Here is a 25,508-nt window from a genome sequence, read left to right as displayed (position 1 = left end):
ACTACCATCCAATTTCTGGGACTCTCAGTTGCTACATAATGCATAATTATTTGCTCAACAATAAAAAGGTAATCTACAATCTCTAAAATTCGATCATTTAAATTTCTAGCAGAATTAGCACCTAAGTCTTCCAATAGAAAAATGTAAAGTTTTTCTCAGAAGTTGAGAAATTGACCCTCTGAATATTAAACATAGTAGTGAGTTGACCTAAAGAAGACAAGAGTGGGATTTATTTAACAGTCTAAATTTTTTTATGCATATTCTCTATCATGGCTAGAGCAATGGGCTACCCCTTAGGCCAATAATGTGTTATCCCTTCTTACCTGATATTTTAAGGTATTTGTACAAAATCTATTTAATGAGAATAAGCATTTTTTCTTAATTAGTACTAATATTATGCCTCTTTATACTCAAAACAAGAGATTTATTACATGTCTAAATATAAAATTAAATTGTTTGGAATTAAATTGTTTGGAATATTCTTTCCTTTCATGGGTCACTGAGAATAGATGTAACTAACCTATACTTGTTTACTTACAAAATCTTATCAGAATGGTAAGTTTATTTTCTTTGGGCTACCATATCAACAAAATGTTCTTCAATTTATTTAGTTCTGGTGTTTTCCTCAGTTTTTGAGCAACAACCATTTGGGAAGCATATTTAAGGTTAGACAATAAAGGGAATCCTGGTAAACAGTCAGATGCTGAGTATCATTCTCTCCTATAGCATTTTGACTGCATACACCTGCTGGCTTCAGGCATCTGAGAGCTGACTGGTCTCGGGCTTGGAGGCATAATCTGTAGTTCCGCTCTGAACCTGCCTATGTAAGGTGCAAAATACCCAACTGGGACAGGCCAGCATCCGTCAAGGGCTTCTCCTTTTCAAATTATTTTCCACTGAGCAGCAGTGTCTACTTCAGTGGAAAGGAAGCCAAATTTGATTTTACCAATTATGCAAGGAATTGCATGGAGGAAACCTGAGCAAATTTGCACCCTATAGCCCACGTATCCCAGTGTTGTTGTGCTGCCTAAAAACTGGCACCGTGTGATACTGTAAAGTCAGCTGGATCATAATTTAACACAGGTATAAAGGAAAGGAAAAGTTGGGCTTCTAGTAATTTATGCGAAAAATATCTCTTCCTTATTTCATGAGCTCAAAGAGAACAGAAATGTTTTTCAGCTTAATCACCACTGAACCCCACCACAAAACTTAGTGCCCAACATATAATTAGTGCTTAATAGCTCTCTAATGAATAAATGAAATTGACAAACATATGGATGATATTCCCTGTACATTAAGTGCAACTAAAATCATCCTGTCTCATTCCAGAAAGTTGTAAGTAAAAAAAAAAAAAAAAAAAAGGCAAAGGATCTGGGGCAAAAAAAAAAATCTCACAGCGATTTACATTTTTGAAGTTGTAAAAAAACTATTCCCATATGTATAGACCATAACACCTGCAAGGGAGATGAGCTATTATGCAATCTTTTGAATTTATGTCTTGAAACCTTCTTACAGAAAAGACCACTTCATTACAATAAAAACAAGAGCAAACACTTACAAAGTGTTATTAATATCTCTGTAATTATACTGAAAACTATACAAATATGGAAAAATTAAACAATCCTATGAGGAGGTACTGATAATTCCCATATTATAGATGAGAAAATTGAGGTGTAGAGTTCAAGTAAGACACAAAGTCATATTGGAGGTAAAATTCAAGCTCAGGAAGTCTGGCTCCAGTTGAATTTTTTTTTAAGTTTATTTAGATATTTTAGTAATCTCTATACCCAATGACCCCCAAGTTAAGAGTTATGTGTTGCTCCAACTGCGCCAGCCAGGTACGCCTCAAGTTGAATTCTTAATGCCATAAAACATGATTTCTAGGGATGAGATTCTCAAGTTAAACTCACAGAATAGTCCAAAAGGAATTGCCTCTTCTACAGAACCCAAGCAAATAGTATTATTGTGTGTGAATACACATCTCACAACAGTTATGCTTGTGATGCCTCATATTCAGATGCATGTGTATGTATATTCATCCACATTAGGACATTCAGGAGGAGGAGGAAGAGGAACAGAAAAAGGAACAGCATTAATAAAACTCAAAATAGCTGCAAACATTTATTGGATGTTGACTACACACTGAGGTCAGCATTTTTCATGTATTATTGGTTTAACTCTTCCAAAAATTTTTGAAGGGTGCTACTATTTATCATCTCCTTAATCCATATTGTCAAACTAAGGACTAGTTAAATTAACTTTGTGGCACGTCAGGTGCTCTTTGGGACCTCATGGAAAAGATTTGTGCTGTGAAAAGAGAGGAGCAAAAGGCTATGTCCTGAGGGACTGTCCTGAGGATGGGGTTGCTAGAGAAATTAGCAGGGTGGTTTGCAGCATGTTAACTTTGATATGCCTATTAGATAGCAAAATGCAAACGTACAGAAGAGCACAGATAGGGAGGAGATTGGTCAAGATGGGTGGTGCGCACGGTGGGAAGATTGGTCAAGGTGGTGGTCAGGAGTCCATTCTGAGTGAAAGAAAGGAAGCCAGGGAGTGTGGACAGACTTAGGAAGTGGGAAATGGGAACTGTGGAGTTGAGAGTTTTGGGAAGTTCTCTTCTGATAGCTCCCATTTCCTAGGTGAAGAATGTAAGAGCAGGGAGAGGTATTTAAGGTTGGTGAGAAAGGAGAGATTTCAAAGACAGAATGCATTTGGACATGTAACTGAATTTCTGGGCAATAGTAAAAACCAATTTGAAATTCATAGTTATTAAAGTGAAACCAAATAGCCAGTTTGTTTTGGGTTTTCTCCCCTATACTTTATGTGGACATGTACAGAGTATAGTTGGATTTAAATAGGATTGAGATTTTGGTAGACAAGAAAGGTGAAGAAAGAGGTGGACAAAAAATTTAAATGTGAACAAAGGCATTTTGACATTTCCAGTGACAGTAATGTTAGTACTGGGCACCTGAGTGGCTCAGTGGGTTAAAGCCTCTGTCTTCGGCTCAGGTCATGATCCCAGGGTCCTGGGATGGAGCCCCACATCAGGCTCTCTGCCCTGCAGGGAGACTGCTTCCTCCTCTCTCTCTTTCTCTCTCTCTCTGCCTGCCTCTTCTGCCTACTTGTGCTCTCTGTCTGTCAAATAAATAAATAAAATCTTTAAAAAAAAATAATGTTAGTACTGAGGACAATAACAAAAAAAGCTAACCTGATAGTGTACACTATGTGCCAAAAAGGAACTTTTCTAAGCACATTATATAATTTATTTTTTATTCATAATAATCTTATGTGGCATGTATAACTGTTATCATTTCCATTTTGTAGGTTAGCAAACTGAAGCAGAAAGATTTAGTAAATTATTGAAGGTTATAGCTAGTAAATGGTAAAGGGAGGGTTTAAGCCTTTTATTCCAGGCAGTCTGGCTGCATATAACAGTAATTCTATACTGCCATCAAGAATTGTGGAAACTATTGAATAAGGAGAGAATTACTTACGATCATGAAAGATAAAGATAATGAAATGGTGGAAAGATCAATGAGTTGCAGGTCCCAATGGAGTAAAAAAGAATTAATGCTGCAGTTGTGGTTCTTCAATGATATGAAATAAAAAATAAGATGTGTTAGTTCGTGATGAAATTCCCGGAATTAAAAATCATGAAAGATGTGCCTATATCTGGAATGATGGGGTCTAGAATATAATCATGTAAAATGATGGTTAACATAATAGAGGAATAAAGATCAATAGGAGGAAAAAAGATCAAGGGATTAAAAGACCAAAGTATTAAAGATATTATCTAAGAGGTATTGAAATGACTGAGACAAAACCAGTTTTAGAGAGTATGACCCAGATCCAGAGAAAGACACAGATCCAGATCAGAGAATGAATGAAGAGGATCAATACTGATGATGCTAGATGAATGGGGCCGTCCGATTAAGCAAATAAAAATACGGGATACCTAGATACATCGAAATTTCAGATAAAAATGATTTTTTTTTTTTAGTGAAAGTATATCCCAACTATTGTGTGGGTCAGAAAAACAACAACAACAACAACAACAACAACAACAACAAAATATTGTTCTTCTGACACTCAGAGATAGCTGGGCATCGTCTGTTTTCTCTGGCAAGCCTACTAATGGAGTCAGCATCTGAATTCAGATTTGTCCTACTCACAGATTAAGTTCCTAAACTGGATATATCTTTATCATCAGTATAATTTAAGGAAACTAATAAACAAGTTTTACCAAGTCAGAATTATACTCCTAGTCTGCTAAATTAGAATAAATTTCATTCTATGATTTTATATTACATTCATATGACTATATAAAGGTTTATGGCATTTTATAAAAGCAAAAGTATTTTAAAAGCACAAACTGCAATCTAAAATTTTTATCACTAGTTACATGTGTAATTAGATATCAATGGGCAGACTCCCTGATCATCTATGTTGTTAATTCAGTTTAGCGAATAAGTCCAATTATGATGACAGGAAAATAGCTATGCATTATCACAAATCATCTTTCATCTCTGACATAAATGGGAAAAGATCCCTCTCAGTAATTCCATAGTTATATTTAAAACAAATTTAGCATTGTGTTTGAAGTTGTGCTTTTAAAAGCAATAGGCCCCATAGTTTGGAATCAATGCTATAGTAATGTCTGTCATTTAAATACGGCTTTTTTTCTTTTTCCATTGCTATTTCATCCTATTTCATCTTTAATTTAAACCCTTTTTGAATTATGTAGGCAAAATCAAAAAAGATAGAAATATATGTGTATAAGAAAGAATAGAAAGCTAAATAATTCCAAAAGAATTAAACATATAAATATTTTATAGTATTTGTTTTATAGTGATTTCATAGTCTGTTTGGACTTTGTACCGTTTTCATGTTATGGGCTTTCCCTACAAATTATATAAGCAACATAAGAAATATATGTAATTATATACTGTAAAAAGATTTATAATAAATATTTTATAAATTTAAAATGTAAAACTTTTAAAGAGATCTTATACATAAAATGTCGATTTTTCAAAGTAATATATATACATCATCCCAATGATTTCACAATTCTGTGATGAATGTATTATGGCTGTAGTAATCTGTTTTGCAAATAAGAAAATCAAGAATAAACAAAAGTTTAAAATATGACTGACAAACTAATCAATTGCAGGTTTCATTCAAGGACCAGATATTCCTATTATGTTTCTATGATCTTTTCACTATGATAACCTACATTTCTAGGTGCTTCTATTTGGTACATACTGTGCCATATTCTTTCTGTTTTCATTGATATTAAATTAGCAGTTTTTAAAGGTAACTAATATCTTTATCATAACTATTGCTATATATTGTTAAACCTCACTAAAACAGTAGCAAAATATTGTTAAGAAAGCACAAACTGAATGTTACTACAGCTGACAAAGACTAACAGAGACTGGACTTACCCTCCTAATTGAAGCAACTAAAAAATGACCAAAAAAACTTGAAAAAACAACTTTCAAGAAACTGGACATGAGTCAGTAAGAGAATGATCCCTGAGAGACAGGAGACATTCAAGAAAAAAATAAGCTCAATGATTTCCCTAGTTTACTGCCATGAGAGCTTCCAGCCCCTGATACAGAGAAAGTCAACCCAAGCAGAAGCTGGCAGATTCTGTGAGTGGGGAAAGTAGAAATGAGAATATCGGGAGACTAAGGTGCCTACAGTTCTCAAGGCAGTATACTGGGAAGAAAAGAGCTCCACAGAGAAAGAACTCCAGATATCTGCAGGTATCCCTCTCCAAGTACTCATCTACACACTAAACTGTGCATTTATGTGAGAAAAATAACCCAAACCAAAAAAAGGACCACATGAAATGATTAGAGCAGCAGACATTCTGAAAAGCACGATTCATGGGTATTGGGTAGAGAACTCATAAGGATCTTGCCTCAGTTATCAGGGTACTTAACCCTAGATTAGACTAGTGCTGCTCTACTCTTATCTAAACAACAACATCAACATTAACAACAACAACAACAACCCTTAAAAACATGACACAAAATTTTCAAATTCATTCCAAGTTACTAAATTGTGTCCTAGAACAAAGCTCAAAAACATTAAGAATACAAAAATATTCAGCATCCAATAAGGTAAAATTTACAATGTCTGGGATCTGTAAAAAAGAAAAAAAAAATCGTCGAAGATGCAAAGAAATAGAAAACACAACCCAAAGTGAGGAGAAAAATCAATCAAGAAATATTGCTCTTGGAGCACCTTGGTGGCTCAGTTGGTTAAGCATCTGTCTTAAGCTCAGATCATCTGGGATCTAGCCCCACATTGGGTTCCCTGCTTAGTGAGGAGTCTGCTTCTCCCTCTCCCTCTGCCTTTCCCTGTGCCTGTGTTCTCCTGCTCTCTCTCTGTCAAATAAATAAATAAAATCCTTAAGAAAAAGAAAAATCAATCTTTAAAAATAAGCGGAAAATGCCATTAAAACATTATGATAACTGTGCTGTATATTTGAGAAAATTTGGAGAGTTACATAAAGCTATATAAAAAACTCAAACAAACTTCCAGAGATGAAAACAACAATCTGTGAGATGCAAAGTATGCTAGGTTGGGATAACAACAGATTAGACACTGTTGAGAAAAAAAGTTTAGGAAACTCAAAGTCATAACAAAATAAACAATTCAAAAAGAAATACAGAGTAAACAAGAATAACAACAATTAAAATGAACACAGTGTCAGTTAGCTGTGGGATAACTTCAAGTAACCTAAAATAAGTGCAACTGTAAACCTCAGAGTTAGGAAGAGAGAACAGAAAAAAATATTGGGAGAAATAATGCCCCAAAACTTTTCAAATATGATAAAAACTATAAACCCATCCAAGAAGCTCAATTAACCCCAAGCCCTAAACATCATAGCATATATTACTAAATTGTTCAAAGCCAGTGATAAAGACAAAATCTTAAAAGCAGCCAGAGGCAGGGGAAAAACATGTTAGGTACAGAGGAACAAAGGTAAAGATGACAGTAAGTTTCTGTCACTGAAGTCAGTGAAAGAACGTCATTAAGATACTAAAAGATAAAAATGATAAACCCAGATTTCTAAACTCAACAAAAATATCTTTTGAAAATGAAGGTAAAGTACTTTTCTAGATATACAAAATCTGAAAGATTCATTACCAGAAAATCCATACTATAAGTGTCAAAGGAAGAAAGGGACTATAAATAGTAATTTATGGACAAATATACAAGAATTTTTTCTATTTAAATTTCTCTAAAAGATAATTGACTCTTTAAACAAAAATTATAACAATGGCAATGTGAGGTTTATAATATCTGTAAAAGCAAAATTAATAAAAAAATGCACAAGAGGGGGAGAGGAGAAATGGAAGTCTACAATTGTGATGTTCTAATAGTACACATTGAGGTATAGTATCAACTAAGGGTAACCTGTGTTAAGTCAAAGATATAAACTATAAGCCCTAACGTAACAATTGAAATAATTAAACAGAATTATAATGAATAAGCCATCAAAGTACATAAAACTATATTTGTTTAATTTGACTAATCTAAGAAGTAGCAGAAAAAGAGAACAAAAAATGGATGAAAAAATGCAAATATTAAGATGATAGGTTTAAATGACCCAAACTAATAATTAATAATCTACATTAAATGTAAATGGTCTTATTACCTGACTCAAAGGCAAAGATTGTAAAACTGCATTTTTTTAAAAAAGTAAGACCCAACCATATACTCCCTACAAGAAATACACTTTAAATATAAAGTAACAAATACTTTAAAAGTGAAAGAATGGGGAAAAAAACTATATTATACTAACACTAGTCAAAAGAATCAACTGAAGTTGGTTTCTGAGCAAAGAATATCAGCAAGGATAAAGAAGTCCATTTCATAATAATGAAAGTGTTGAGGACATAATGATTTTAAACAGTCATGCAACTAATGACAGAAATTCAAAATGTATGAAGCAAAACCTGATGGAACTCCAATAAGAAATAGAAAATCTTGAAATCTTAAGATTTTTTAAAAAGATTTTATTTATTATTTATTTATTTATTTAGAGAGCACCAGTGTGTGAGCTAGCGCTGGGGTGGGGTGGTAAGAAGAGAGAGAGAGACAACCTCTAGCAGACTCCACGTTGAGCACAAGCCAGATGCAGGGCTCAATCCCAGGACCCTAATATGACCTGAGCCAAAATCAGGAGTTGGATTCCTAACCAACTGAGCCACCCAAGCGCCCGTGAAATCTTAGGGATTCCACCCAAGCACAACAAATTCACATTGTTTCCATGTGTAGATGAAAAAATTTACCAAGATAGAATATAGTATTGGCAACAAAACAAATATTGAAGCATTTTTTAAAAATCGTGTCATACCAAGTATGTTCTCTGTAATCAAAGCAGAATTAAAACAGAAAGATCTCTGGATAATCAAACATCTGGAACAAAACAACATACTTCTAAATAACACATAGTCAAAAAAGAAATCAAAAGAGAAACTGGGTATTTTGAACTGAATGAAAATAAAAATAAAACAGCTGAATTTATGAGGTGCTGGTAAAGCAGTGCTTAGGGAAGAATTTTTAATAGCACATTTCTATATTAAAAACGAGAAATGCTTCATATCAAAGGCCTCAGATTCCACTTTTAGAAACTAGAAAAAGAGGACAGATTAAACCCAAAGTAAAAGAAAGGAAATATTAAAGATCAGAATGAAAATTAATGAAATAGAAATCAATTAATGAAACAAAAATCTGGTTATTGAGAAAATAAATAAAGCTGACAAAATTCTAGGCAGGTAGAAGAGAAAATAGAGAAAGAAAATAAAAACCACCCAATAAGAAATGAAAGAGGTGGCATTACTACTAAAAGTAGTAAAATGATGATCAGTGCATATTACAAACATCTTTTTGCCAAAAAAATAAAAACTTTAAAAAATAAACTGGAAAAAATTTTTAAAAGACAGAAACAAGATTTTAAGAAGAAACAGGTGATCTGAATAGCCTATATCTATTAAAGAAAAAGAAATAAAAATTTTCCTGTAAAGGAAATTCCAAGGTCAGATGGCTTCATTGATAAGGATAAAATAAGTTCTACACAAACTCTTCCAGAAAATTGAAAAGGAGGGAATCTTATCCTATTCATTCTAGAAATTAGTATTACCCTGCACCAAAACCAGATTTTACAAAACCAGAAAACTACACATCTATATGTAGTTTTACATATCTATATTTTATCTATATATATTTTACATATCTATATTTTTATGAACATAAATGAAAGAATATTAAAGAAAAAGTTTGTAAATTGAATCCAGCAGTATATCACATGGAAAAAATAACATGACTTATTGGAATTCATCCTACAAATACATGACTTAGAGACTTGAAGTACCAAACACATGAGCTAAAGTCATGAATGGAGATGCTTCTGGGACAGAGAAAATGAAGGGACAGGGTGAGGTGGTAGAACACTGATTTTTTTTTAAAGCCATGCTGAACTATTTGACTACGTATAACACTGATAAAGATGGACACCAACAAAGGATTTATATTCAGTACAGATTATAGCACATTTACCAACTATGGCATGAATTTTAAATTGATTATAAATTGATTCTTAAAACAAAGAATATTTCATCATTTGAACTTGTGACAGCTTCATCACCTATTGTATGGTGGTGGCTAAATATAGGTGTCTAAACATATGTGCACATTTATGTATGGATTTGATGCAGTTGCTGTTCCCCTAGGAATTTTAGCAGGTCTTCTGCAGCACAGTTGAGACATAATATCACATTAAAGTTACACACAGCATCATCCTAAAGTGAGAAAAGGGCTTCCCAGTCAGTTAAAAAAAAAAAAGTGAATACAACCTGATTGAAGTTATTATCTTACCTCAAGAAAGAATATAGCAAACAGAAAGAGCCTTGGTCAGCAAAGTAAATAAAGTAAAATTAGAATCTTTCTGGTAAATGCTGGCAATGTTCATTCAAAGCCCACCCAGGGAAGAAGGTGCTCTGTTTACCTAACACAGCCTGATGGCCCTGGTCGCTTTTCTGTGCCTAATGAAGAAATAAATTCACTCATCTTTCATTACCTGCTGCCATTAAATGTTTGAGTCACTTAACCAGTTCTTTATTCTGACTCCAGGCCCATCACAAAGCTATAAAGATCAGATATAGTCATCAGAGGACACAAATATGTAGCAACTGAGGTAGTAGCATTTCTCATTGGAAATTATTATAATATACATTTATTTTCATCTAGGATAAAGTGGGTTCCTCCCTAAGATGTTAGTCAACATTTAATATGCTGGAAAATTTTTTTTTTTAGTTGGTAATTCTGAGTTAGTGGTGATGAAACAGAGGATAATGTTTTTAAAACTGCTGGGGAATATGTGTCTGAGATAAAGCTGAAGAGCAACATATATTCTAATTTTAAAATATTGACTTACATTTGGGATTAAAAATTTTCTTTCTCTGAGTTGTAATGATCCTGGGAAACATTTAAAAAGCTTGAGAGCTTTTGAACTTAACTTTTGAACTTGAAGTGTTAAACTAGTTCAGATAAAGGAGTTTAACCAAATTGTAATTGTTTTCTGTGACGTTTAAAAACAATTCACTTACAAATTAAAAAAAAAAAAATCTCTGGAGCTGAATATATATCATAGATTATTTCTACTATATAAATTGCATCTTCAGTAGCTCAAGGGTACCCTAGGAGTCTTGAGAAGATAATGCAATTTGCAACTTACTAAATTATTCCCTAAGCAGTTTACACAATAAAAGTGTATGATCTATTAAAGTCACAGTACAATTTATATGAAAACTATAATACATCTTACCCAAGAGGTGATTTCAAGTTAAATATTGGGAATTCAATCATTCTCTCAACTAAGAACCACTTGTGTTTTAAAAAATACAATGAAATTAAAAAAAAATCATGATCTTTGAGATTAGTTTGTATAAATTGTAAAGCACATTTTAATTTAACACTTAAATTCTGATTTTTCTACTAAAATTTCTCAGATTGGAATTACTGCACATGGAATTTTATAAAGGGGAGAATTAGAACAGCCCTGCTAGCCCAGAAGAAAAAGGCCATAAAACATGAGGCAGGAACTATAAAAAACTCTATTTTTCATGGCTTACACTAAGGATTCCCCAATTTTCCACAAACTTTGGTTTACTTATTTCAGATGCTTAGGGAAGACTTATTATTCATGGATGTTTGAATGAATGCTTAATAGGTAGAATTTCAGGGAGTGTTTCAAAACAAAATGAGAATTTCAAGAAAAATGAAGCAATTTCTTTTTTATATTTTTGAGGAGGTTGAAGAGATCTGGAGGTCCCTGCTTCCCTTGCATCGTATGGCAGGATGATTACTTTTCTATATGCCTGACCCTGATCTCCCTGAGCCTGGGCAAAAAATTACTTCAAGTCTGCTAAGCCTAGAAATAGTTTAAGTATTACATTAAGTATGACTTGAAATCAAACATTCAGAGAATCTGACTTTAAAAACCTAAAAGGAAAGGAGAGTAAATTGTGGGTGGACAGAATTAGATTTGTGGGAGGTAAGCAAATAGGAAAGCAAAAAGCTGAAAAATATATATCTATGTCTTAAAAATAATTAAATTGAGTTCCTGACATTAAAAAGTTCTAATAGTCTAAACAATATGTACATTTAGTTATAATTCTTTGAATAATTTGACTCATTTTTGAAATAATTAACGAAGTGGGAGAAATGTCTTGTGTATAAAGTTTATCTATGAAACAAAGTTTTAATAATTTTTAACACTATCAGAAAAGAATGCTCTGCCTTCACAAGTCTTAGTAATAAATAATCTAAAAGTAAGAGACAAAAAATATATCCCAAAGTCATAAACCAACTGCAGAAAATCTCTTAGATATACCCAGTTCTTCAGTGTATGTGCAGGCTATTTAACAAAGATCCACACTCTCATTTTTACTGTAACATTTATATTTTTTAAGAATAGGTCCAAGAATAGAATATACTGAACTTAAACACTGAAATAATAAAAATAATGCAAATGCTGAACACAAAGAAACAACAGAAATAAGAACACAACTTTTGGAAATAGGAAAAATAGGTTACTATTATTTGTTAAGATGTATTAAATTTGGGGTTTGCTAACATTACATTTCTCCACACTTGATTCTTGGCTAACATGCCAAGCTCACATACATAGAAAGAGTAAATATTCTTCAAGTTCAATGAAATAGAAACCACAGTACTGTAGAGAAGATCAACAAAGCAGTTGTTCGTTCTTTGAGATAAAAAAAAAAAACTAACAAAACAGATAAATCTCTGGAAAAACTGATCAAAAAATAGAGAAGACATAAACAATATAATAAAGGAAATAAAGAAGAGACTAAAATTACAAGAGAATAGAGCAAATGATATGGCAATGATTTTGAAAGCAAAATTTACAATTGCCAAAAAAAATACATCTTATCAGAATTGACTCAGTAAGAACCAAAGATCTTGAGTAATTCTAAAAACATATTGGACACATACTCCCTTTTTATGTTAATGATAAAAATCTTGAAAGGAAAATTTGAAATAAAGTATTCTCTGAAATGCTGTTAGAACCTTACCTTCAGGTAAAGAGACCATTATTAATCAAGAATGTAATAGATGTCTGTCATGATTCTGAGCTATAATTTTAGATTGACATTATTTATTCATGTAGGTTTTTAGTGAGCACTGCTTCTTTTTCCAAAGAGGTCATAATTAATAATTAATCCTATACCACCAATGTGTTAATCAGTTAATCCCCACCTTTCTCCTCACTGCCCCTGCATTAGTTGGTAAGTTCATGATTTCTGTACCAAAAATTACAAAAGCTTCCAAAAAAAATTTTTTGCCAACCAAAATTAATTAATCTTTCTAGTAATCAACTTTAAAATATTTTTAGATGGGGTGCCTCAGTGGCTCAGTTGGTTGAGCATCTGACTCTTGGTTTTGTCTCAGAGTCATAGATCAAGCATTTGGCTTGATCCTTAGTGCAGGGTCTGCTTGGGATTCTTTCTCTCTCTCTCTCTCTCTCTCGCCCCTTCCCTCTCCTGCCCCTCTTTCCACTCATTCTCTCTCTCTTTAAAATAAATAAACAAATCCTTAAATAAATATATATATATTTAGAAAATTACCTCAAATTCACAATCAAGTAATTTTAATCTATCAAGACATTTGACCATTTTTAGCCTCCAGTGATTATATATAGTCTGATTCTCTCAGATCTGCTTCTTTTAAAATAATATAAATAAACATATATATAATAATAGTAAAACAATATAAGTATACATACTTATTTTGTATATACATAAAATATGCATATATAAAGCAATATAAATAAATGTGTGTGAGTATACAGCTGTTTTCAAAATCCACCCAAAAATCCAACCTTGTTAATTCTTAGAAAAATCTATAAAATTCAACATGGTTTCTTATATTAAAACGTCAAGTATATCCATTTATTATTTCTCTGTCACCAGACAAATCAATAGGTCACATTAATCCCTAATGCAAACAAATGGGTCATTTGTGTTTATTTATACAAAAATACCCACCATGTCTTTATCTGAGGAAAAAAAAAGATTCCTTATAAACCTAATATTTATGAACAAATATTGAACTAATAAATTCTCTCAGATCATCTAATCCAAAACTATGGTGTTAGGTATTTTAGCATTTTGGTACTTAAGAATCTACTGTTATATCCTTAGAAAGGAGTATCATTGAATTATATGATAAATATGAAGAAAATATAAATATAAACACATTGGAAGTGGAAAAAAAGCACATTCAATGTACACATTCTTTTTGGCAGTTGATTAGAATGTCATCTCTTAATACATATCACAATAAATACCAGGGTCTGTTATATCTAAGTTGAAGTTTCAGTGAAAAAATTTAGTTTTAAAGTAATAAGGTTCCTCTATACCAAATTATGGAACACTCTTAGATAGCTTTATCACATAGTTAAAGTCAAATTTAATAATGTAATTACCAATATTACCTTCATCATAGAAATATGAAAAAAAATTTTTTCCCAGAAATGTACTTGAAGAAATAGTCCCCAGAGAAGAGTAAGACAGAACAAAAACATAAGGGCACAAACCTCAAAATAACACACAGACACACACATACTCAGGTAATGAATGCACAAGGAAACTGACTTAAAATTTCCTCTCAGCTGAGACTGAGAATGATCTCAATTCTCTATGCAGAAATGTTAAAAGAAAAAAAGGCAAGGATTCAAATGACAAAAATATATTCACACACATTTAAAGCTATTTTATATGGTTATTAAACAAGAAAGGGATTTTTTTTTTAAAGATTTTATTTATTTATTTATTTGACAGAGAGAAATGACAAGTAGGCAGAGAGGCAGGCAGAGAGAGAGAGGAGGAAGCAGGCTCCCTGCTGAGCAGAGAGCCCGACGCGGGACTCGATCCCAGGACCCTGAGATCATGACCTGAGCCGAAGGCAGCGGCTTAACCACTGAGCCACCCAGGCGCCCGAAAGGGATTTTTTTAATACAATTTTTTTTTCTGATCAAAAAATTAACATTTTTTACTATATTTAGGTGATGCTAAAAACAGTCAACTTAATGAAAAGAGAAACACTCCCAACACAAAAAGTTTAAAATATTACTTTTAGAGTTTAGAGAGTTTCAGAAATTTAAGCTTCCCAACAGCTGTGATATAATGATATTCTATATATCAAATGAAATTAATACAAGATGAGATGGCTCTTTCATCACAGCAGGCAGACTAAAGTTTAAAAAAAACTGAATATGAATCAAGTTATTAGGTACTTAAAGGGCAACTCAGGTATGCAGCAATACAGAAATATTTATCTTGAGCTGAGATTTTAATATACTATATAATCAAAGATATTTTTAAGAAATGACATTACTTTAAGAATAATTGCTAAATTTGAAAAATAGCTGTCCTTCCTTTTCCTAAAAATTCTACTTAACTAGATATAGAAAGATTTCTTTAATCTCTTTATATTATTTGCTATATTTATGTAAAGGATACAGTGAAAGAAATTCTGCAATTGCCACATAATACACAAATCTTATTTTAAATAATTCTCTTATGAATGCTAATAACTTCCTATTCTGATCTTAACATCTGCTTATGATTCCTCACTGTCTAGATAATGTGCTTGAATTTTCTCAAGTTTTAATACCACATATCGAATGAGAAATCCATTTTTAGTTCTGTATGGCACAGTTTTGAGTAAAATATATAGTATTACTTAATTAGAAAATGTGTATTTTTCATAATAGAAATATATCGAGATTCTAAGAAGTGAATTTATTCATTGTTTATTTCTTTCTTAAAGATTAGCTCCTATTCTTGTCTTTGTTGAAAACTGCATAAAAATATAGTTAGGGCTGCATAGTTGTGTGTGTTTATGAAATAATTTCAGTTATTTTTATTTTAAAGACAGCATACATTCAAAATCTTACACAAGGGATGCCTGGGTGACTCAGTCATTAGGCGTCTGTCCTCGGCTCAGGTCATTATCCCAGAGCTGGGATCGAACCCCACATTGGGTTCCCTGCTCAGTAGAGAGACTGCTTCTCCCTCTCCCTCTAGATGCTATTCTGCCTGCTTGTGCTCTCTTGCTTTCTCTGTCAAGTAAATAAATAAATAAATCTTAAAAAAAAACAATAACTGCTTTAATAACTTTAATAACTGCTTTTTTTACACACAAAAAATATATTCAGTATGGGATACTGAAATATAGGATATACAGATCATGCTTTTGTAGTTGGACCTAAAGTTTTTTCTTAAAAAATTTTTTTCTAGGGGCACCGGGGTGGCTCAGCTGGTTGGGCGACTGCCTTTGGCTCAGGTCACGATCCTGGAGTTCAGGGATTGAGTCTCACATCGGGCTCCCAGCTCCATGGGGAGTCTGCTTCTCCCTCTGACCTCTTCCCCTCTCATGCTCTCTCTCACTCTCTCTCAAAATAAAAATAAATAAAAAATATATTTAAAAAAATTTATTTTCTAAAAATAAGATTTGTTACAAAAATGTTTCAGCAGACTTATAAGTGTACTGGTATATATCCATGGACTGTTAAATTTAAAAATTTAAATTCCGGGGCGCCTGGGTGGCTCAGTGGGTTAAGCCGCTGCCTTTGGCTCAGGTCATGATCCCAGGGTCCTGGGATCGAGCCCCGCATCGGGCTTTCTGCTCAGCAGGGAGCCTGCTTCGTCTCTCTCTCTCCCTCTCTCTGCCTGCCTCTCTGCCTGCTTGTCATCTCTCTCTGTCAAATAAATAGATAAATAAAATCTTAAAAATAAAAACCATAAAAAATAAAAAAAAATTTAAAAAAATAAAAATAAATAAAAAAAATTTTAATTCCATTTCATCAAACCACATGTTTATCTCAATAAATGTAGAGAAAGAATCACAAAATTCAACACATTTTCATAATAAAAAGCTGTCAACAAACTAAGAATAGAAGAGCACTTCCTCAACTTGATAGAGGATATCTTTGAAAACAACAACAACAGCAACAACAACAGACATCAAAAGTTGATACTTAATGAAGAACAGCTGAATACTTTCCCCTTAAGATTCAGAACAAGAAAAGGGTGTCTAGTCTTATCACCTCTATTCAGCATTGTCCCAGAGAGCCCAGTCAAGGCAATTAGGCAAGAAAAATAAATAAAAGGCATCCAAATTGGAAAGAAAAACTATCTCTATTTGCAAATGATACAATTTTGTACATAGAACATTCTAAGAAATCCACTGAAAAACTATTAAAATGAATGAATGATTTCAGCAAGTTTGCAGAATACAAGATTGATAAACAAAATTTTGTATGTCTATAAACTAAAATAAGCAATCTGAAAAATAAAATTAAGAAAACAGCCCTATTTACAATTGCATCAAAAAGAAGAAAATTCTAGAAATAAATGTAATAAAATGCAAGATATTTATCTTAACTGACAAAATGTCACTAAAAGAAAATAATAATCTTAATATTTGATGAGTTGTGCCATGGTTATGGATAGGAATATTCAATTCTGTTAAATTGAATCTACAATGCAGATTCAATAAAATTGAATTGATCTACAGATAACTTATCTACAAATTCAATGAAATCCCTATCAAAATTCCAGCAGATGAAACTGAGAAATAGATCCTTAAATTCATATGGAAATTCAATAGATCCATAAAAACCAAAACAAGTCTTAAAAAACAAAAGCTAAGTTGGAAGACTTATAGTTATCAATTTCAAAACTTATTTTAAAAGTGCAATAATCAATACAGGTAGCACTAGCCAAGGATAGACATAGATTAATGGAATAGAATTAAAAGTTCAGAAATAAACCCTACCTTATGGTCAATTGATTTTCAACAAGGGTGTTCAGAAAATAAAACAGGAAAGAAATCTTTTCAACAATTGTGCTGAAACAACTGGATATCCACACACAGAAGAATGAAATTGAACCCTTTCCTCACACCAAACAAAAAGTTGGCCTAAAATGGGCCATAGACCTAAACATAAGGGTTAAAAGTATAAAATTCCCAGAAGAAAACATAAGAGGAAATATTTGTGTCTTTGGGTTAGGCAATGGTTTCTTGGAAATGACAGTGAAAACTCAAGGGATGAAAGAAAATATATATATAAACTAGACTCAAAATTAAAAATGTTTGTCCTTCAGAGGATACCATCAAGAGTGAGAAAAGATAACCCACATAATGGGAGAAAATACTTGCAAACCATATACTTGGCAAAGAATTTTTATCTGAAATATAAAAGGAATTCGTATAACTCAAAAATAAAAATATAAAGAATTCCATTTAAAAACAGGCAAGGATATGAATATATATTTCTCTAAAAAAGATATAAAAATAACCAATTAACACATGAAAAGAGGCTAAGCATCATTATTTATTAGGGAAATATAAATCAAAGCCACAATGAATTCAGCCACACTTGGATGACCATAACAAAATCATGACAAGTGTTGGAAAGAATATGAAGAAATTGGAACCTTCACATATTTCTGATGGGAATGTAAAATTGTGCAGTTACTTTGGAAAATAATTTGGCAGTTCCTTAAAATGTTAAACATAGAATTACTGTAAGACCCAGTAATTCCACACCTAGGTGTATACACCCAAGTGAAGTGAAACCTTACATCTATACAAAAACTTCTACATATATATTATAGCAGCATTATTTACAATAGCCAAAAAGTAAAAGCAACTCAAATGTCTAATTAATTAATGGATGAATAATATGTAATATACCCATATAATGAAATATTATTTACCAATAAAAATGAAGAATGATGTTTTTATACATGCAATAATATGGATGGATCTTGAACATTACACTGAACAAAAGAAGCCAGTCACAAAAAATTGTGTATTCCATTTATATTAAATGGTCAGAATAGGCAAAAATAGAAAGCATAGTAGTGGTAGCTCAGAGTTGAAAAAATGTGAATAAGAGGGAGTGACAGCTAATAGGTGTGATTTTTTTTTCAGGGGAATGATGAAAACATTCTAAAATTAGATTGTGGTGTTGTTTGCATAACACTGTGAATATGCTCAGAACCACTGAATTCTACATTTTAAGTGAATGAACTAAATTACATATAAATTATGTATCAATGACACTATTTTTGAATGTTAATCTCATTATCTTCTTACAAAGAAATAATACATTGTATTGTCCCAAACACCAAAAAAATAGAGTTTGGGTAATTTCCTTCAACTCTATCAACTTCTTTACTTGGCGGTATCAAATCCTGTGGATTCTGTCTCAGCAATCTTTGAATCAGTTCTATTTTCTTCCATGCTTACTTGCCCCTGCCTCAGTTGAGTATGTCACCATTTATAATCTAAATAATCATAGCATCTTGCCAAAAAGATTTTGCCGAAGGCCACCAATCTCTACTCTCTCCAGATCAGCTACTCATTGACTACACATTTGTCTTCCTAAAGTACATGTTCTTATAAATATTCCAAGTTTCCCTATAATTCCCAAAGTTAAGTCCAAAACCTTTAGCACAGATACAAAATACTTTTCAGCCTAATCCCTGCCCACCACACACACAAAATTAACCAAATACTCTTCAACTTTCTAGTAAGTACTCAAAACTCAAAATAATCTTCCAAGCAACTTACTTTCTGCTTTTTCAACAGATATGCTCTTTAAGCCTCAGTACCTTCATATAATACATCCCCTCCACATTTAACCTTTCCTGACTTATTAATGTTTATCAGTTAAAACCCAAGTTTAAATGCTACCTTTTCTATGAAGTCCGTTAGGAGACCTTCAGGCATCTTTAATGACTCCTTTCTTCCTTGGAAAGAATTGCATTTATATACTCATTATGTTATTGAACATTACTATGTTGTTATTATTTGTTTACACATCTCTCTCTTCCAAGAGACTGTGAGATTAGTGATAATGCTTTTATTCATCCTTGATATTCCAATGTTTCTATTGCAATGCTTGTTATACCAGGAAATCCTTCATTAATACCTATTAATTCATGGAATGTATACAGAAATAATAAATATGTGTACATACCCATTTGCTTCAGGGTAAGTGGAGACATTAACACTGAGAGGCAAATCCTCCAAAAGCCCCACTCTTAAATTTACTACTTCACCCAGACTTTGGCATAGGATATTAGAGCTGGGAGGACCTTTTGCTAGTTTAACCTGGTAAACTAAAGTCAAAAGATATTCTCTAGGTACTCTTAAATCTCTAAAATTATAAATCCAGAAAAATTTTAACTAATCACAGAAAATACTTGGCTAATGTTGTGTATTAACAAATCATTTATTAACCAAAATAAAAAGGTGCTTTCTGTTACTGCTGAAGAAAAAAATTAGTATCTTCTTCATATAAAAATCTAATATATCATATGCTCTAAAACAGAGGAAAATATGCTGAGTTAAAAACTGTCCACCAGGAAATGTAAAAGCTAAATTTGTAGATTCATGGATTAAAATCATAATAATTTTCCAACAATATGTTCTAATTAATTAGTGATGATGTCATAATTTTTTCTGTAGGCAGACACATCTTAGGTAATTAGTACAGATTTCATTTTTTGTGAGATAATGAAATTATGTTTCTAGTCAGCCTCATATCCATCAATCATTTCCAATACATTTTAATAGATGTTAAATTAAGAGAAATCACAAAGCTAAATATCTATTGGATTTGACTTCCATTTGTCTCTAAAGTTTGAGATAAATTTGATTGAAACATTATCAACAAATATATGGTGTATTTGCCAGTACACAGGCTGCTTTTTTATAATATTATTATAATAGCTAAAAATATAGAAGCTTTTAATAAAATTTAAGTTTAAAATGTTTTTAGATAAAATGATAATACAAAGCACTATAAAAATATGACATTTTAAATAATCATGTGCATTAATTAGTTTTAGGCTGATAGATATTAGCAATTATAATATTTCAATTATATCATGACAATTTCTAAAATTGAAATTAGTTGTACTAACATGATAAGATAAATTAATAACTACAGTGCTGACTTCCTCTAGAAACTTAAGAGTGATTAGCAAAAAAAGATATTTTTTCAAGTATCCAAGTGCAACAAAATAAAATTTACCTTGCCTTACATAATGAACACACAAAATTAAATAACAAAGGGTAAATCTTAAAAATATTAGCATATCTTGTGCACAAAAATACAAGTTATTATTAAAACATATCCAAATATTAAATAAGCTTGGCTTACTAAATTAAAAGAATTCAGAACACTAGTCTTGGGAATTTCTTGGGAAACTTTCCATTTTTTCTGTCATTATGATTTAAAGTAAATAAAAGGAATCAAAATTTCTGCCAACTATATAATTCAAAAATATAAGAAAGAATCTACAGTTACGTGTTTGGAGAGACAAAATCTTAGTGTCTTTATGTGTCATATGCCAATAATTTAGTTTCATTTAAAATAATACAGGGAATATAATCCTTTCACCACAGCTTCATACATCATTCAAATGGAAATATACATACCTGCCCACACCAACCATATTCCAGCATTGTAGTGTTGAAAAATATAAGGCTTTCAAGATTCTGAATATGTGTGTAAATGCTGTTGATCCATTAAGAAAGAATCGGCTATTTCCCCTCTGCCAGGAGTGGTTACCAACTACAACTTCTTAACGTGGCCATCAACACTGCCACAATCCAAGCTTTGTTGTAATGTTGTAGTCTTACAGCTAAAAACCTGTTGATAATGAACCTGAACCCATTATTTTGAGTCAATGAATTGAAAGAAATAGGGCAAAGAATGAAAGCCACAGGGCCAATTACGAGCATTCTTTGATGTATTACTCGCTAGCACCCACCATATCACTTTGTGTCTTTGTCTTGATCCCCTCTGTTACTCATTAATTATTCTCGAAGGGTTAAAGTTCAGAGAGCTAATTGCACAAACCGTCTTTCTTGGTAGGGATTCTCCCTACTCTGACACTTTCCCCAACTGTGCCCAGCCACCTTGCATTATGCCAATTAACCCAATTCTTGGCATTTTTGCTTGTCCTTCCAGCATCTTTTCAAGTTTTGCCTAAAATATTTTCACTGGGTTGCCTACAAAAGAAGCCAAGACAACTTTAAGATGTGATTAAAACTTTACTTCATAATATAATCTTTCCTAAACGTCTAGTGATGGTACAGCAGTTAAATTTTCTTTTGTACCAATTATGCCAGAAACACAATATTATTTATAACAAAATTATTTTAACTAATTGCTAAACATTTTATAATATTAAATTGTTCTTCTTCCCTTCTGAATCATAACTCATTTAAAAAAAATGACTTTTTTTGCCCATTTGTCAGCCAAGATCTGAAATGAAAAGACTCAGTTTTTATTATGGCATGTTGGTGAGGTTTCTGTAATATATGACCTAAGTACTACTTCAAAAGTATCAGGATATTTAATGGAATCAACTGGTGAGTCTATGGAGCTTATGGAAATTTTCCATATTTGACTATTGTAATAATCCTGAAATAACAATTTCAAGAAAATAATCATGCCTTACAGTGCTTCCTGGGATGTGTAAAGCATATCATGCCTCATACTTCTTTATATTTTCAAAATCCTCTAGAATCCATGCTTCCAATATATTTCAGTTTTCATAAGTATTTGACAATTGTTTGAAAGCACCTTTATCAGAGCTTTGCAATAATTAAGTACTTGATTTCTTTTCAATTATTGCAGTTGTGTTTTCATTGATTAGTAATTTTTGAGCAGCTACTAAATAACAAGAATTTTCTGGCTGCTGTGGATAAAGAGTGAATTAATCATACAGGGTCTCTGCCCTCACAAAAGTTTAGTCTAATGGTGTCGTCAAAAGATCAACAGATAAACATTACTGTGAGTACTAATTAACAGAGGCTAACTAGAAGAAGGAGGAGACTCATTAACAAACAGGGCCATCAACTTAAGGAAGCCATACAAAGGATAGGGCAGAAGGAATAGCATATGCAGAAGTTCTTCATTAGAAGTAAACTTGTAGAATTTGAGGAACTAACCTAAGGCCAGTTTGCAGTGTAAGGAGAGAAAAAAAGAATGGTTTGGAACTAGATTAGGAAGATAGATAACAGTCACATCACTCAGGGTGTTTTAAGTTGTGACAAAAAGTTATATTTTATTTAAAGAACAATGCATATAATGTGGTTGATTTTTGTACTGCTGAGAAGAATACACAAAGATTTTTTAAACTAAGAGAGAGGAAATTAGGAGAAGGGGAAAATGAAGGGGGAGAAATTGAAGGGGGAAGGCAAACCTTGAAAGGCTATGGAATCCGGGAAACAAATGGAAAGTCTTAGAAGGGAGGGGGTGTGGGATGGGTAAACCTGGTGATGGGTATTAAGGAGGGCATGGATTGCATGGAGCACTGGATGTTATACGCAAACAATGAATCATGCAACACTACATTGAAAACTAATGATGTACTGTATGGTAACATAACACAATAAAAAAAATTAAAAATAAATAAATAAATAAGTAATAAATAAAGAGAGAAGTAAAACATGGGACCTGTTTCTAAGTAGAAACTTTATAAATCTTCTAATTACTTCTGTGGTAGAGAGAGATTTTTTTGCATGAACTGATAAAACTTTACTTAAAAGTTTAATTTAAAGAACTAGTTTAACCACGTGGATTGCATTTAGTAATCTTCATTAAACAGGTGATAGAATGCTATGCCCCACAAACTAATTATGTCAAAAGAACAGGCCAATAACTTCTTGGTTTAAATAAAAATATGTTCAAAAGCCCAAAGTATGTAATTGTTGAATAAGATTTTTTAACAGTTTGTTTATAGATTTCATTAAATGTCACAAGAATAAAATAAGCCCAAGATGGAGTTAAAATGAAATTATTAGCTCCAGTGAGGTTAGGCCAATCATTCATTCAAAGTTACATAGATATCACCTTTAGCTGGAGCTATGTATTAAATGTATTTGGTTAGTTTATTCACAGTGTTACCGATGACAGAACTTTCCAGATTGACCTTTTGATAAAGCTAACACAAAAATAACCAACCATGATTCCAAAGTTATTAAATGTATCCTTTTAACCTCTCTTTCATAAGATTCTCTAACATTAACATTCGGAAGGCAAAAATAGTCCCATGAATTAATGGACTCTTACATAACATCTGCAAAAATACATCTTTCAAGAGACTGTAGCTTGCCTATTTCTCATTTTTAGAATGCCAATTATTCTCTTTTAAATTTAACTTCTTTCACACATGTTTTATTAAGATATTAAGCTATTTTCCTTAATAAAAATTAAAGGTAAATGATAGTTTTAAAAAGTAGTTTGATTCTAATGACTTTACTCTCTTAACTCAAAGTTCCATACTTAAAGAAGGGTGCTCTGAATTGATGTTAACCCCTGCCCCAGAAGTCAAAGGACTTATTTGCTTTACTATAATCCCCTTCATTCCCCCAGCCCAGTTTTTTCAAACTAAATATTTATCTGTCTCTATTTCTGGCTATCGGTTAATGGGCACTTTCCTAAAATAATGACACCATATTAAGGACCAGGGATTTAGAAAGAGCCAACTCCACATTACCATTCAATTGTTCTTGTATCATTTTTTAGAATCTTGAATATTTCTTTACCATTACCTTACCCACTGTTTCCCAAGTGGCAATGCTATAAGACACTGCATTTCTCTCAATGAATTGTTTGTTTGCACCAAATGCAAAGTGACAATATCCATACTTGGAGAAAGGTGGATCTTACTTTTAGGAATGAGGTCCTAGAAGAATGGCCAGTTGGTATTTAACTGGAAAGAGAGAAAGTAGAATGTTCTGCCAAGTCATTATTTTAAAATTCCCTCCCCTATTTGTACTAATAGCAAACTGCTTACACTAAAACAGAATGGAAATTATAAAATTATATAATTTCTGCTCCCACAGTTGTTTCCTTATGTCTCACGAGATTATTCTTCCATTACATATTCCTTCTGGATCTACAAGTGAGATAGTTCTGAATCTGCCAAATGCCAAATAAATCTGCCAAGAGTAGTGAAGTGACATCTTTAGAGTAGAGCAGCAACAGCAATAAGACAGCTATTTTCCTTTGGTAAATTTGTTAACTCTCTGGCTTAATCTGCCACTACTTGGACCATTACTGGAAATTTTATGACAAAACTCTTTGGTACATGACCCACAATCAATTAGAGGTCAAGGAAGAAAAGATATTTCAGCCCATGTTAAAAACTTCCAACTAAGCCTAGATGCCACCAATTCACAAACTTGGGCCCAGAATTTTATTCCAAAAAAACTCTGCTTAAAATACATTTATTTGGGAATGACATTTAAAATGGTGTTAAATATTTTACTTCACCAATTCATAGATTCAACAAAATTATTTATCTTTTAATAAAGGGTTTCAGGTGAAAATTAAAAAATAAAAAATTATGTATTTAATATTTGGGCCCTCTAAAATATGTAACCCACCAAAATAGAATGTACAGGTTACTAAGAAATATTGATAGGGATAGATCTATCCTACTTTCCACATGTAAATTGAAAATGTATATAATAATATATACAATAAAAAACCCCAACATTTTATATTCCTTTATTATTTTTCCAAAGTACCTAGGGGTTGACTCACAAATTGAACTTTAAATATTATCAAATATATCTCCTTTTCTACAAATTCTTTACTCACAAATTGGAATGCTACATTCCATTGTTCATCTTTTCTTAACATCATCCTTTACAATCTAGTTATGATTTCAGGGGTAGGGGAGGTAGAAAGTATCTCTGAGAACAATTTAACTCCTTCCCAAAGAGAGAAAAAAAAGTCGTTCAGTATTCATTAACAAATCTTTCAACCTGTAATTAAATGCCTCCAGTAATAGGAATTTCAAACGCATTCTGCTGTTAGATCAATCTAGTACATTAAGTGTTTATTTTTTATCTTACCCAACTGC

At 32.1% G+C, this 25,508-nt stretch overlaps 1 protein-coding gene across 5 annotated transcripts in view; it reads right to left on the bottom strand.

The window, feature by feature from the left end:
• The window catches only part of TFEC (transcription factor EC), a 176,715-nt gene that overhangs the window by 74,296 nt on the left and 76,911 nt on the right, over positions 1–25,508 (bottom strand). Inside the window, exon 1 of one of the 5 annotated variants that reach the window (XM_082692466.1) lies at positions 17,386–17,544. The exons of the other annotated variants lie outside the window; for them this stretch is intronic. The gene's annotated coding sequence lies outside the window, so the exon portion shown is untranslated. Of the gene's footprint in view, positions 1–17,385; positions 17,545–25,508 lie in introns of those variants that run through there. 5 annotated transcript variants of the gene reach the window in all.

Source organism: Mustela nivalis, assembly GCF_964662115.1.
Source record: "Mustela nivalis genome assembly, chromosome: 12".
NCBI lineage: Eukaryota > Metazoa > Chordata > Mammalia > Carnivora > Mustelidae > Mustela > Mustela nivalis.
The sequence above is the reverse complement of the archived record's forward strand: the minus strand, read 5'-3'. Positions and strand labels throughout refer to the sequence as shown.